The sequence below is a fragment of the Syngnathus scovelli genome, chromosome 12 (genome assembly GCF_024217435.2).
Source record: "Syngnathus scovelli strain Florida chromosome 12, RoL_Ssco_1.2, whole genome shotgun sequence".
Classification (NCBI taxonomy): domain Eukaryota; kingdom Metazoa; phylum Chordata; class Actinopteri; order Syngnathiformes; family Syngnathidae; genus Syngnathus; species Syngnathus scovelli.
The window spans coordinates 13,686,540-13,700,052 of NC_090858.1; the positions used below are offsets into that span (position 1 = coordinate 13,686,540).

Consider the following 13,513-nt stretch of genomic DNA (forward strand, 5'->3'; position numbering starts at 1 on the left):
TGAATCATTTGCCGCAGTTCGTGAACAATTGGCTGCAACGTCGTTAATGGCGTTCCAAAATAGAATTGCGTTGGACATGCTATTGGCTAAGGAACATGGTGTGTGTGGAATGTTTGGTGATGCATGTTGTACTTTCATCCCAAACAACACGGCACCAGGAGGCCGACTGACCAGGGCGTTGGAAGGACTAAGGACACTGAACAAAAAGATGAAAGATCATTCAGGCGTACACACCGATATTTGGTCTGATTGGATGAAAACGTTCGGAAGATGGAAAGGGCTCATCATGTCTGTGCTTGTTGCTGTAGCTATTTTTACTACAATTATGATTTTATGCGATTGTTGTTGTATTCCATGTATTAGGTCACTCACTGTCCTGTTGATCGAGAAAACCGTTGGCCCGTTGCCACCGATGGGCCAATATACCCTGGTGACTCAACATGAGCAGCGGGGGGAAGGAAGGATCGACAGCGCGCTGGTAGCTGTTTGCTACAGTAACGGGTGATGACCTCATAAATGAGGTCATGAGAGGGAATAAAGGAAAATGTGCTTTTGGCAGTTTGCAAACATATTTTTAAGGTTGTGTTAAACTTATAATCATATTATAATCATATTAATATAATATCTAGTATTGGAGTGCTCGTGTGGATTGGTGGGGGGCGAAGAATGTGCAGGCAAACTGCATGAACTTGTTTTCGTTGAAGTGTTGTGTATAGGCCCAGACAGGGAGTACCGGACGAGAACATCTCAAGGTCGTTGAGGGACGAGAACAACAGCACGTCTATGTTGCCCGGCTTCGCGGGGAAATCCAACCACCTGACCTCAGCGATAACGCCGACGCGGGGAGGAGATGGCCGTCGACCAATCATCTCACAATATTTTGCATGCTTTAATATTCATATTGTGTTTCTTTAAAACTGGGCAACCCGGAAGAATGTGTCGTCTTTTGGTGGTCACAAAAACGCACGAGTTTTAGTGTGAGGGACCCGGGACCCAGGCCTGTATTAGTGCGCTTTGTCAGGAATAAATAATTGGTAAATTTGGTCTAATTGATCTACTGGTCTTCTCTTTGACAGAACGAACTCGCAAAATTGTTAGGTGCGCCAGTGTGTGGATTAGGACATAGCAATTTATGTGTTAAGTGTTGATCGCAATTTGGAGTCAGATCAATAACTAGAATCCGTAACCTAACACATCCAAGACAACCACCTGCTCTCTCGACCCCCTTCCAACGACCTTAACTAAGGCCTGCCTCCCTGTTCTCCTCCCTCACCTCACCACCCTTTTTAATCAGTCTCTATCCCTTGGGCACTTTCCCACTGTCTATAAGCTTGCAGCCATCACCCCCGTCCTCAAAAAGCCCACCTTGGACCCAATCAATCTCTCCAACTACCATCCCATCTCCAACCTTTCCTTCCTTTGAAGGAATGGGGTCAAAATACAAAAAGTCCTGCCTAGCTACAAAAACAGATATGCTCAAACCTCATTGAATAAAGTACATAAGCAGACAAGCATATTCACATATTAAATAAATAAAAGAAACATTTTAAGCATATAATTATACCTACACACCAAATCAATAAAGAAGACATAACTAGACATTTTTGATAAGTGGTAATGAGAAAGGTTTTTATAACTTTATGATGTGATATATATATTTCTGAGCACTTTGAAATAAACGTTTTTTTTTATATATTGCCTGAATAGCTTAATGACCCTTAAGGAACTGTTTAATGCATGCCTGATGATTTTCTAAATCACGGACACTGCCAAAGTCGTCTAAAAATGATCAGTACTTGATTGTATCTTATGTTTTGACTAATGCTAGATGCCAGTTTTCGATTACTACTGAACGTTCTGGACAGAGGGAAATATTTTGCCTAACAAAGAAAATATATGGTTGAAACTAAGAATATGATGACGTAAGCAAGTACATAGAGATCAAAAGAACAAACTTTGCATAGTCAGGGAACAGTAATAGATTAATGATGTCACAGCCAAAAGCTCACATAATTTCGTACAAAATGACAAAATTGAAAGAATGATGAAAGAATTAGGTGAGACAGTGTATGTGCAAGAATGGAGGAGAATGTTTACAGGAAGGTCACTTGGAGATAAAACCAGCAGGTGCCAGAGGGAGACAGCCCGGCCAAAGATGATCGTCAAGGCTGAAAGACGGAAAGGAAAACAACAGGCCCCACACATCGAATCGCCCATAATCAGCATCCAACCCCACGAAACCAGCTCTCACCGAACCAGCACCCACTCCCATGGAATCAGACTCTCCTGCGAAGTTGCCCCGCCCCAAAGACTCATCACCCATCAAACTCGGCCCACAGTGGCATGTGCAACTGAATATACAGTGGGGGAAATAAGTATTTGACCCCTTGCTGATTTTACAGGTTTGCCCACTTGCAAAGAATGCAACGATCTATAATTTTAATCATATGTACATTCTAACAGTGAAAGACGGAATCCCAAAGAAAATTCCAGAAAATCACATCATATGAATTTATAAAAATTGATAACCGTCTGATGAGGAAAAACAAGTATTTGAACCCCTGGACAAACAGCATGTTAATATTTTGTAGAAAAGCCATTATTGGCCAGCACAGATGTCAAACGGTTTTTATAGTTGGTGACAAGCTTTGTGCACATTTCGGCAGGGATGTTGGCCCACTCCTCCCTGCAGACAGCCTCCAAATCATTCAGGTTCCGAGGTTGTCGCCTGGCAACTCGAATTTTAAGCTCCCTCCAAAGATTTTCAATTGGATTCATCCTACTACTACTCGACCTTAGCGCAGCCTTTGACCATTCCATCCTCCTTCAAAGGCTGCGCCAACTAGGTGTTGAAGGCACTGCACTCGACTGGCTCACCTCATCTCGCCAACAGAAACCAGTTCATCTCTCTCTCCGGCCACACATCCATCCTCTCCCCAGTTACACAGGGGGTCCCCCAAGGCTCAGTTCTTGGCCCACTCTTATTCATCTGTTACCTCTTTCCCCTTGGTAATGTCATCCGCAAACTCAATCTGGACTTCCACTGCTACGCTGATGACACCCAGATTTATATACACACCACACCAACCCAAAACCCTCCCCTCACCCACTTTGAAACTTGCATCTCTACAATAAAAACATGGCTGACCCACAACTTTCTCAAACTCAACAGTGACAAAACAGAGCTCCTCCTCATAGGCACTAAATCCTCCCTTAATAAAACTGGATCCATCACACTCACTATTGACTCCTCAAACATCACTCCATCCCCTCTGGCACGCAACCTTGGCTTTATTTTTGACCCTACACTGTCCTTCCACCCTCATGTTAGCCCAGTTGTTAAGACCTCCTACTTCCACCTCCGACGCATCGCCAAAATCTGGCACTGCCTCTCTCTCCCTGCCGCTGAATCCCTCATCCACGCCTTCATCTCATCCCGGCTTGACGACTGCAACTCCCTTCTCACTGGAATCATTGCTCACTCACTCCATAGACTTCAACTAGTCCAAAACGCTGCTGCCCGCCTCCTTACCCACACCCGGTCCCGTGAACACATCACTCCTGTTCTCCACTCTCTTCACTGGCTCCCCATTAAGGAGAGTATCATCTTCAAGATACTCCTCCTCACCTTCAAAGCCCTTCACCACCTGGCTCCCATTTACCTATCCGACCTCCTTGTTCCCTACTGCCCCAACTGTCCCCTCCGATCCACCAATACTTCACGTCTGACAGTCCCAAAATCTAAACTCAAATCCTTCGGTGACAGAGCCTTCTCCTGCACATCACCCCCCCGACTCTGGAACTCTCTCCCTCAGTCTGTCTGTGACTCACCCACACTCCCCATATTTAAGTCCCATCTAAAAACTTACCTCTTCTCTCAAGCCTATGACCTCCCCTACCCATAACTGGTTTCCTCTTTGTCAGGTTTTAATACAATCAGACATTAAATCACATGCTGGAATGAAGAGGAGAAGACAACCAGAACAGGTTTACTCACGAGGAGAACAATAGAGAAAGCAATCTCAGTTACAACCTCCATCGGTTCTGAGTCCTTACTCCACGTGCCCCTCTTTTTAATGTTTTGGTTGCCCTGGTTACAGAGGCGTTGCTACACTAAGGGAGGGGAGATTGTGTCTGTAGCAACGCTGATTAGCAAAAGAATGTAGTGTGGTGTAACTTAGCACTTCATTGTTGGCTCGTGACCCCCGCAGAGGCTGTCCTCTTTCCTCAACCAGCCGTCTTCCCTCACAGTTGGCTGGCTCGTCCTCGACTGTGATCAAATACCTTGAAGCACGTTGATTGCCGCTCTGCTGTGGAACAAATGCAACTAAACCGTTGCTAACTTTATCTACTTGGTAAATTAACACACAATAATAATAAGTAACTTGTCCTAAACACTTCAACACACATTAAGCAAACATGAGGTAACTGGTATGCAGTTCCTTAAACAAACATTGAGTAAATATGGGATAACTTGCATGCAACTACTTCTAACTGTATATAACCCTTAACAAAGAAAAACAGTTCTGATCAACTACAATCTATGAACCAAACCTACAGCTAAATGAAAAGAAATGAAGTTCCTGTGAATCAAACAAAGAACATGTCACCTATGCAAATAAGCCCTGCTCATTGTTAGTGAAGGCCTCTTACGGGAACGAAAACACACAGACAACATAAGGACAGGAAAGATACAAATGGCTGACAGGGATCAAAAGACATCCCTATCACTAAAAAGGAAGAACCCAGATCGAAGGAAAGATAAACTCGTAAAGGCGATGTTAGATTTTGTCCACAATTTAGGGAGCGCGCTACCTGCGCCACACGGCAAAAGCCATTACCAATCACCTGTTATCCAATTTACTCACTGCGTGCTCGTTTGCTTTCTTCAGAATTAGGAAAATGCTAAGACACTGAAGCACAAATTAGACTTACACAGGTTGGTTGAGTTCAATCACAATTCTTGTTCAGACAGCTCTGTTTTCAGGAAAGTACAATACAGCGCTGGGCCCTTCAAGAGCGGAAAGTCTCCATTCAGAAAAGGCAACGTTCAAGGTTCTTTGGTTAGCTTATATCAGCTGCACATGCCAGTGTGGGCCGAGTTTGATGGGTGATGAGTCTTTGGGGTGGGGCAAGTTCGCCATGGGAGTGGGTGCTGGTTATGGGCGATTCGGTGTGTGTGGGGGCTGTTGTCTTCCATCCCGTCTTTCGGCCTTGGCGATCATCTTTGGCCGAGTCCTTGGCTGGCTCCCTCTGGCACCTGCTGGTTTTATCTCCACGTGACCTTCCTGTGAACATTCTTCTCCAATCTTGGACATACACTGTCGCAGGAACACAAGGCGCGGACAGGAACCGAAAACAACAGTAGACACCGACAAGGAGCAACACACGGCCAGGGTTTAAATACGTGAGACAACGAGAGGGAGCAGGTGACAGACATTACGGTAACGGGAGGGGTGTGGCTGGGTTAAGTTGCCGGCCGAGTGTGCTCTGGCACGTCACGTGCTAAACGTGATATTAGGGCTATGGAATAACCTAAAATAGACGACAAAATTAAAATACAAAAGTATGAACCAGCTGTAAGTTGTATAAATAATGTACAGACTTTCAAACAATCATTATTAATTTTAACCATACGTCTACTTGTAGATTGTCTATGTGGGGGATTGAATTAAATACATTATATAGTGTACGCCCAAAAAATAGCTCAGTGTATCAGAGTAAAATAATTATTTGATTTTATTCGTGGGGACGATGGCCTGCTGCAGGGAAACGTTAAAGATGTCCGTGAAGACACCCGACAGCTCCCCAGCGCAGTCCTTCAGCTCGACCCAGGATGTTGTCAGGGCCCGCCGCCTTACGGGTGTCAATAGCGGCAAGCGTCCTCCTCACTCCGTCGGCAGAGAGGCGCAGGGGCTGCTCATGTGGTGGTGGAGTGGTCTTCAGCGGGCAAGTGCTGTTCTGGGCGTCGAAGCGAGCAAAGAAGCGGTTTAGATCATTCAGCAGATGGACGTCGCCCTCACAGCTCCTCAGCGCAGGCTTGTAGTCCGTGATGGTCTGAATGCCCTGCCAAAGGCTACGTGCGTCCTTGCTGTCCTTGAAGTGGGTGGAGACCTTGCACGAGAACACCTTTTTTGCTTCTTTGATGCCTCGGGACAGGTCGGCCCTCGCTGTCCTCAAGCCAGCCTCATCCCCCGCTCTGAAAGCCTTGTCCCTGGCCCTCAGGAGTCTGAGGACAGCCCCTGTCAGCCACGGCTTCCAGTTCGCGCGAGTGACGACGTATTTTGAGCAAGTCACATCATCGATGCACTTCGTGATGTAAGAGGAAACAGAGTCAGTATACTCCTCGATGTCCGTCCGATCGTTGTAGGTGGCCGCCTGCTTAAACAAGTCCCAGTCAGTGGTGTCGAAGCAGTCACGAAGTGCATCGGAGGCACCCTCAGGCCACACGCGAACCCGCCTCCGAACCGGCCTGGATGCCTTTACCAATTGTCTGTATGCGGGCAAAAGCAAAACGGTGAGATGGTCAGAAAACCCAAGATGGGGGAGGGGGGTGGCTTTGAAAGCTCCCTTATGCGCAGAGTAGACTAGGTCCAGGAAGCTGTCTCCACCTGTCGGAAAAGTAACATGCTGGTGAAGCCTCGGGAAAACAGACTTCAGGTTGGCATGATTAAAGTCTCCAGCGAAGATGGTGAAACCGTCAGGGTGCGCTGTCTGCTGTTCACTGACAGCCTGGTACAGTTCACCAAGCGCCGCGATCCTGTCGCCTTCGATGTTGGAAGGCGGGATGTATACCGCGACTTTGACTTTGATTATAATATTTAATTACTATAAATCATTATCATTATTAATAATGATTTAATGATTATTATTTAACTATTATTTGATTTTGTCATCTATTTTAGCTAAAATAGATGACAAAATTCAATCCATCAAATGTGATCATATTAAACCCAAAACCAACGTGTTTTAAACAACCATTGATCCGTGTAAAGTGTCATTGGGGCTAATATACGACAAAATTAAATCCATCAAATATAAAATATTAAACCCAAAACTATTCTGTAAGTTGTATAAATAATGTACAGAAGTTGTGATGCTTTGTTTTAAAAAAACAAGTGTGGTTATTTCTGTAACCTGGTATTAGGGCTATGGAATAACCTAAAATAGACAACAAAATTAAAATATAAAACTCTGAATCAGCTGTAAGTTGTATAAATAGTGTACAGAAATTTAAACAACTATTATTAATTTTAACCATACGTCTACTTGTAGATTGTCTGACCATGTGGGGGATTGAATTAAATACATTAGATAGTGTACGCCCCAAAAATAGCTCATCAAGTGGAGCAAAATAAAATAATTACTTTATTAATAGTATTATTTGTTTTATTTATTATTTATTATTGTATTCTATTTCACTTAAGTAAAATAAAATATCACCTTGCACGCATGTTTTACCTCCCCCCACTAGGGGGCAGAAACTCGAGTTTTGGGTTAAAAGTAATCGCTTTTATTTCCGGTAACGGGTTGGTCTGGTAATAATTTTAAAACCCAGGAAGGAAGAAGCGCCGAGAGGGTCCGTTCTTCAAGTTGTGAAAGAAAATGAACAAACCAACTTACTTTTCTGTAAGACAAAGAAGGGCTTCATTTAGGTACGTAATAATTTTGAACAGAGCATGCTGTGTATGTTTCAAGAACGTTTTTGCCAGTGGTTTGTTTGTTTGTATGTGTTTGTTGGGTGGTGGTTTGTTAAAGTTAACATCCTTTACTTTTTATACGTGGTTAGAACGTATTCATCGTATGTTTTTAATGTAAGGCATTTTGTGTTGCTTGAAATGTAGAACGATATAAACTACTTTTGCTAGTAGCTGGAATGAGCGTGTTTTTCCGGGGTGGGGGGTTTCGCAGGGTACAAAAAAGTTACAAAACCATTCACTCCGGATGAGCTTTGGGATGATGGCATGGCAAATATGTAATTTCCCTTTTTTACCCATGGATTTGTGACTCCAGATTTAGCTCAACGAGTGGCACGTGAAAAAGTAGGTGTTTATCTTCTGATGTCATTAAAATGTGCACCTAACTTTGTTTTGCGCTCAACAGGCCTTGGAACTCTTAAGGCAAATCACTTCAAAAGTTAAAATTGTGTTGTGTCATGTTAACAGCGGTTAATGGGTGAATTGTCAAATCAGACATCTTTTTCCCTTTCCCCTTTTCAGACTCCAAGATAAGATTATATATTATATGATTTATAATTATATATAGCAATACTATATACTTATAGCAATAAGTTATAAAAAAATAAAAAGTTTGTGTATAAAAGCTTCCTGTCTTTGTGTGAATGCGGGTGTGTGCGTGATGCGCGAGACGATCACGTCTTCTTCGGCGCATTCTCTTCTTCGTCTGTCTCGCTCGTACTTCCTGCTAGAGCGCCCCCTGGAGACCGGAGGCCATAGAAATCCATAAGTACGCTCCAAAGTAGACACAAGATAATGTCATCAACATCAACTGTCTTTGGCTTAAAAGCGGCATAATATGCAATTCTTTTGTCCCCCATGATGACGGTTTGTGTATAAAGGCTTCCTTTCAGTAATGTCCGTCTTGATCGCGTGATGCGCGAAATGTAAACACAAACTAGCGCGTCTTCTTCGGCGCATTATCTCTTCTTCGTCTGTCTCGCTCTTACTTCCTGCTAGAGCGCCCCCTGGAGACCGGAGGCCGTAGAAATCCATAAGTACGCTCCAAAGTAGACACAAGATAATGTCATCAACATCAACTGTCTTTGGCTTAAAAGCGGCATCATATGCATTTCTTTTGTCCCCCATGATGACGGTTTGTGTATAAAGGCTAACTTTCAGTAATGTCCGTCTTGATCGCGTGATGCGCGAAATGTAAACACAAACTAGCGCGTCTTCTTCGGCGCATTATCTCTTCTTCGCCTGTCCCGCGCTTGCTTCCTGCTAGAGCGCCCCCTGGAGGCCGGAGGCCGTAAAAATCCATAAGTACGCCACGCCGCCGTTTAAGGTTCAAAGTAACCTTCTGAATAAAATGCATTAAAAGTTCACATTCATTACAACTTGTTTTTGGTGAGCAAAATGTCAGAAGAATTGAATTTAAATGCTGATTGATTGGGTTTTAATACAATGCAGATTACTTCACTGGTTTCATTTATATCAAACAAGTTGTTATCAAACAACTTGTTTGATTTAAAAGAAACCAGTGAAGTGATTAAAAAAAGGAAAAACAAGATGAACTTAGTACAATTACAATGCAGATTGTCCAAACAGCGCCACTGCTTTGTGTAATCTCTGAGTGATATGGCAGTGTAAGAGAAAGGGTTTAGAGCACAGGTGTCAAACTCAAGGCCCAGGGGCCAGATATGGCCCGCCACATCATTCTATGTGGCCCGCGAAGACAAATTGTGCATCAAATTCGTGTGTCATTACTAGAATTGCAAATTGTCCACTTTTAATAATAGTTTTTTTAAAAATATTTGACCAGTTTTTACTCGTCTGATTTGAAAACGAGTTATTTGTCAGTTGGATTTGTAGCTTTTACTGTATATAATAGTGTTAAGAGTAAAAGTGATCAAGTCATCACAAAAATCTCAAAAAAAATCTTATATAAGCCGCACCTGACTATAAGCCGCAGGGTCCAAAATTTTGGAAAAAAGTCGCGGCTTATAGTCCGGAAATTACGGTGTGTGTGTATATATATATATATATATATATATATATATATATATATATATATATATATATATATATATATATATATATATATATATATATATATATATATATATGTATATATATGTATATATATGTATATATATATATATATATGTATATATATATATATATGTATATATATATACACACACACACATACACATACACATACACACTGACCGGACTCCACAAGGTACAGATAGATTTTTTTATTTATTCTTGATTGTAGAAGTAATCACAACTGCCTTGCGTTATCTTTGGAAATTGATCTGTTATTGGTGGTTTGAATATACCTATGTATGCTTAGCTACTGTCGCGCATATGCAAAAAGTGTATGTTGTAAATGCAGTCTTCAAATGGAACTTGCATTTATGACATGCCTTGACTTTCACACTCCGGAAACCATGGCGGATGTCAAAGTGCAAAATAAAACCCAGGTTTACCCTGTACATTTTCATCATTTGGATAACTTGTAGAGCAAGCAATTTTATCAGTACTATTTCAAAATAACGTGATAGGATATGTACAACAGCCAAATTAATTTGCACCACACTCAAAGGCACAGACAGAATGCCACCATTTTTTTTTTCCAAACAGAGCAAAGTTTATCATTGGAGAATGGTTCATTTGAATCTTGCAGCTAACATTTGCTTCATTGTTCAAAAGCTACAAAGTGAGTGTGAAACGCCCATGACAGGGAAACGTAAGAGTCTTTTTTTGTAGGCATTAGTAATTTAAAAAGAGGTCATAGCTGCAGTAATTTAAGTGAGTATTTTATTTCTATTTCTCTTTATTCTCAGAGTTTCAGAAGGTCATCGTGGAGCCCCCTCTGGCAATCCCTGGGCTGAGGAGCTTCAACTCTCATTCAGAATGTGACGCGGAGAGTGGATGGTGCCCATGACTGATCTGGAGACCTTTGACATGATATCCAAGGAAATAAATGACAAACAGGATGCAAGACTGAATGACAGAATGATTAAGCTTAGAATTGGTTAGTCAAAATTTTTGATGTCCCCCACTCCTGATAGCTTACAAATGCAACCTGTAGGGTTCTGTTTAGTTTAATTGCTGTACTGTCAAAGTTACTGACTTTTCAGTTACTTTTTTGCTTGATTTACAAGAAAAAAAAAGTCCTCAATTCAATTTTGTCTACTCTTAATTCCACTCTTCTGAGACACTGTTCATAATTCCTTGTATACAGATTGCAAAGCAGTCTTGTGTTAGGAGGCCGCTGATTTGAAGACCTGCATGTTTCCAAGACCATGGACCGGTATGATTAGTTTGACATCTGTACTGTAGATTAAAAAAAGACAACAGTGAAGGCTTACGATGTGGCTGCGCTCAATGTTGACATTTTTTTCTGTTGTAGACTCTACACAAATGACAATGACAACGTTCAATATGTGTGCTCGTGTGACTCGTGCGCAGAGGGCGCACAAGAAGACTGCTCTGATAGCGCTGGTAAATAAAAAACAACCCCTGTCTGTTCGTTCCTGTGCGATTGCTTCATGTTCGAAATGTGCGACTGACATGAGATGCATCAAGGAAAAACTATTTTACAGGTAGTCGTGGTTTTTTTCCCCCCCCATATTCGTATTTCTTTTACAGAGTAATCCCAAGGTCTACAATGGGTGGTGTCTGATGTACATCGAGTTCATCTTTGTAGAAGCTGTTGGCGACACGCACAGAGGCCACGGATGATGAAACAAGGACCGCAATGGCTTTAAAATTAAAACGGGCTCCAGCGCCGAGTAGCAAAGGCCCACAAGAGAGTGATGTTTATATTGTTGTGTTTCGCCGAGCTGGTTGTTTTGTTTGATATGTCCTACATAAAATACGTGTATATTTATATTGTATGTATAGTTTTACATTTGTAAACATGATTTAAAAACATTGCACTGAAGGAATGGGGTCGAAATACAAAAAGTCCTGCCTAGCTACAAAAACAGATATGCTCAAACCTCATTGAATAAAGTACATAAGCAGAAAAGTATATTCACATATTAAATCAATAAAAGAAAGACTTTAAGCTTATAATTATACCTACACACCAAATCAATAGACGTAACTAGACATTTTTGATAGGTGGTAATGACAGGTTTTATAACTTTATGATCTGATATGTATTTCTGAGCACTTTGAAATAACAAATGTCTTTTGATATATTGCCTAAATAGCTTAATGACCCTTAAGGAACTGTGTAATGCATGCCTGATGTTTTTTCTCTAAATCAGTGTTTCCCAACCTTTTTTGAACGAATCGTCGAATGCACGTGACACCGGTGTGCCGCGGCACACTGGTTGGGAAACACTGCTCTAAATCATAGACACGGCCAGAGTCAGTACTTGATTATATCTTGTGTTTTGACTAAACGTCATATGTCGCCTAATGCGAGACGCCAGCTTTTCGATTACTACTGAATGCTCTGCACAGAGGGAAATATTTTGCCTAACAAAGATACGGTTGGAAGCATGATTAAACTGAGAATATAATGATCTAAGCAAAGACATGGAGTATCAAAAGAACAAACTTTGCATAGTCAGGGAACAGTAATAGATTAATGATGTCACAACCAAAAGCTCACACAATTTCATACAAAATTGAAAGAATGATGAAAGAATGAGGTGCGACAGTGTATGTGCAAGAATGGAGGAGAATGTTCACAGGAAGGTCACGTGGAGATAAAAACCAGCAGGTGCCAGAGGGAGCCAGCCAAGGATTCGGCCAAAGATGATCGCCAAGGCCGAAAGACGGGATGGAAGACAACAGCCCCCACACACACCGAATCGCCCATAACCAGCACCACTCCCATGGAATCAGAATCTCCTGCGAACTTGCCACACCCCCTGACTCATCACCCATCAAACTCGGCCCACACTGGCGTGTGCAAATGAATATAAGCTGACCAAAGAACCTTGAATGTTGCCTTTTCTGAATGGAGACTTTCTGCTCTTGAAGGGCCCAGCGCTGTATTGTACCTTCTGAAAACAGAGCTTTCTGAACAAGAATTGCGATTGAACTCAACCAACCTGTGTAAATCTAATTTCTGCTTCAGTGTCTTAGCATTTTCCTAAATCTGAAGAAATCAAACGAGCACGCAGTGAGTAAATTGGATAACAGAATGGCTTTTGCCGTGAGGCGCAGATAGCGCGCTCCGTAAATTGTGGACAAAATCCAACAGCACATTTATATTTGTGATGGTTGGATAATGTTTGAAAAAAAAATATTTATTAAGGTTAAATTATCGTTTTGGTTAATTTTAACATCAAAAGGCGTATTTATATCTGCAGGTAACAAAAGTATGACTGTTACTGAAACCTATTTCTGTATTAAAAATTTTTTCACACCATCACTCATCAAATGCATGTTCATAACATCCTGGAACTACACAAAGGTAAAGATCACCGGTTAAATGTATTGAAGAGAACCTCAATGTTGAATAGATGTCTCGATGTTAAATGATCACTAGCTATTAGCGCTAATCGCGCGAATAGGTATTAGCCATCATTCGAACGTCTACTCAACAAACGTCTAAAAAAAACTCACATATAGACGTCTAAAAGACGTCTTCAGAATAGACGTTTTAGACGTCTATGCTATAGACGTCTATGGCATAGACGTCTATATTTGTTACACTTTTAGACGACTTTTACACGTGTTTTAGCCGAGACGTCTGGTTGGCATATAGACGGCTATTAGACGTCAAAATGCTCGCAGGGTAAGATGTCACAAAAAGGAAATAAAGTGACGTTACATGAGAGAAGCAGCTCGATGGTGCGGGC

At 41.8% G+C, this 13,513-nt stretch overlaps 1 long non-coding RNA gene across 1 annotated transcript; it reads left to right on the forward strand.

Moving 5' to 3' along the window:
- Window positions 1–7,516: 7,516 nt before the first annotated feature.
- LOC125978185 (uncharacterized) lies at window positions 7,517–11,220 on the forward strand. The gene is made up of 4 exons (XR_007484922.2): window positions 7,517–7,655; window positions 10,532–10,722; window positions 10,933–11,001; window positions 11,101–11,220. It is a non-coding gene; the product is annotated as an uncharacterized lncRNA (long non-coding RNA).
- The last annotated feature ends 2,293 nt before the right edge of the window (window positions 11,221–13,513 follow it).